Genomic DNA, 1,999 nt, shown 5'->3' with positions numbered 1-1,999 from the left:
AGAATCCTTTGCAGACGACTTAAGTACGCGACGGGGTATTGTAAGTGGCAGAGTGGCCTTGCTGCCACGATCCACTGAGATTCAGCCCTGTGTCGCTCAGATTCGTCCCTCCCCCTTTTATAACTCTACACTTTGGAGTCATGAGGTTACTAGAGTGTTTGGTAGTCACACTCTTGGTCTTTTTGGCCGTTTCCATCAACACTAGTGCGCCCATATGATGTGTCATGCCCCTTGCGGACATGTAAGGCGAAGTCTTGGTCGGCTTACTTACCAAGTTGGCCAAGTGTTCAACCGAGGAACACAGGCCATGGGAAGTGGGTGCTTGGTGCTCATGTGTTTTCTTAAGCCACTTTTCCTTTCGTGTTTTGAAGCGAGGTTAACAAGCACACATCTTGTATTGGGGAATGATAGGCGGCGCTGGTGCTTGCACGATGAGCCACACGCCAAGTGGGTGGTTGGTGGCTGGATGTTAGGCGGAGGTTTGCTTTTGTGATCTCAAGTGAGGTTAGCATGTCCCTTTTGGCCTTGCTTTTGTGATCTCAAGTGAGGTTATCATGTCCCTTGTGGCCTTGCTCTTGTGACCTCAAGTGAGGTTAACATGTCCCTTTTGGCCTTGCTTCTGTGATCTCAAGTGAGGTTAACATGTCCCTTGTGGCCTTGCTCTTGTGACCTCAAGTGAGGTTAACACGTCCCTTCTAGCCTTGCTCTTGTGACCTCAAGTGAGGTTAACACGTCCCCTTTGGCCTTGCTTTTGTGACCTCAAGTGAGGTTAACACGCCCCTTTTGGCATTCTTTTTGTGACCTCAAGTGAGGTTAACACGTCCCCCCACTGGCATTCAATTAGTGATTTCAAGTGAGGTTAACCTTTCGCCTTGTTGGATTGTGGGTCATGTAAATTTTGTGTGTTTTCAAGTGAGGTTAACATGTTGTCCCTTTTGGCGTTGTTGGATAGTGGGCGGGTCATGTAAATTTTTTGTGTGCTTGAAGTGAGGTTAACATGATCCTTATAGCCTTGTTGTTAGGTGAGTCACGTAAATCTCAAGCGACTTTATTCCTTCATCCTTTTGCTTTCCAATCATTCACTCTCTCTATCCCCATCTCTCACACCCTACTGTTATTAATCAAATCTACGCCGTAAAATAGGAGTGGTTTTTAGTGTCCAGGTATTTTTTGCCTCGTTCAAGATTGACTCATTTGATATCTTCACTTTATAACAAAAAGTTACAAAACCTCATTTCTTTATCTGTTCAAGATTGCTTCATTTTATAACGTTAAATGACAATACCACGTTTCTTATTCTGTGGAAGATTGTTTCATTTCACTTTATAACATATTCGTTATTCATTTTATAAAGATTTACTTGGGACGGTTTTTATTGTTGAATATTCTTTTGTCTCGTTCAAGATTGGTTCATTTGATGTATTCATTTCAAAACTACAAATTACAATAACACATTTCTTTTGAATCATTCTACAACATATTGTTCACCATGTGCATGCACTTGGTGGTTGGCATGAGAAATAACAATGTGGATGCACAACGTGTGGTGCTCATGTGTGATGCCATTGATATTTCTCAATGTTCGTGCCGGAGGCTAGGTGCACACCATCCGCACGCACGTGGGGTGCTCATGTGTGCACTTGTGGGCGGATTGAGTTTCACAATGTGGATCCGGGGTGCTCATGTGTGCACTTGGTGGATGGCATGTGTGCACCAATCACCATGTGCGTGCACTTGGCGGATGGCATGTGCACGAACGATGCATGCACCGCATGGGGGGTGCTTATGTGTGCACTTGTGGGTGGATTCAGTTTCACAATGTGGATCCGGGGTGCTCATGTGTGCACTGGGCGGATGGCATGTGTGCACCAATCATCATGTGCATGCACTGGGCGGATGGCATGTGTGCACCAATCAACATGTGCATGTGCATGAACGATGCATGCACCACATGGGGGGTGCTCATGTGTGCACTTGTGGGTGTGTTGAGTTTCACAAT

Source organism: Humulus lupulus (genome assembly GCF_963169125.1).
Source record: "Humulus lupulus chromosome 8 unlocalized genomic scaffold, drHumLupu1.1 SUPER_8_unloc_2, whole genome shotgun sequence".
NCBI lineage: Eukaryota > Viridiplantae > Streptophyta > Magnoliopsida > Rosales > Cannabaceae > Humulus > Humulus lupulus.
The sequence above is the reverse complement of the archived record's forward strand: the minus strand, read 5'-3'. Positions refer to the sequence as shown.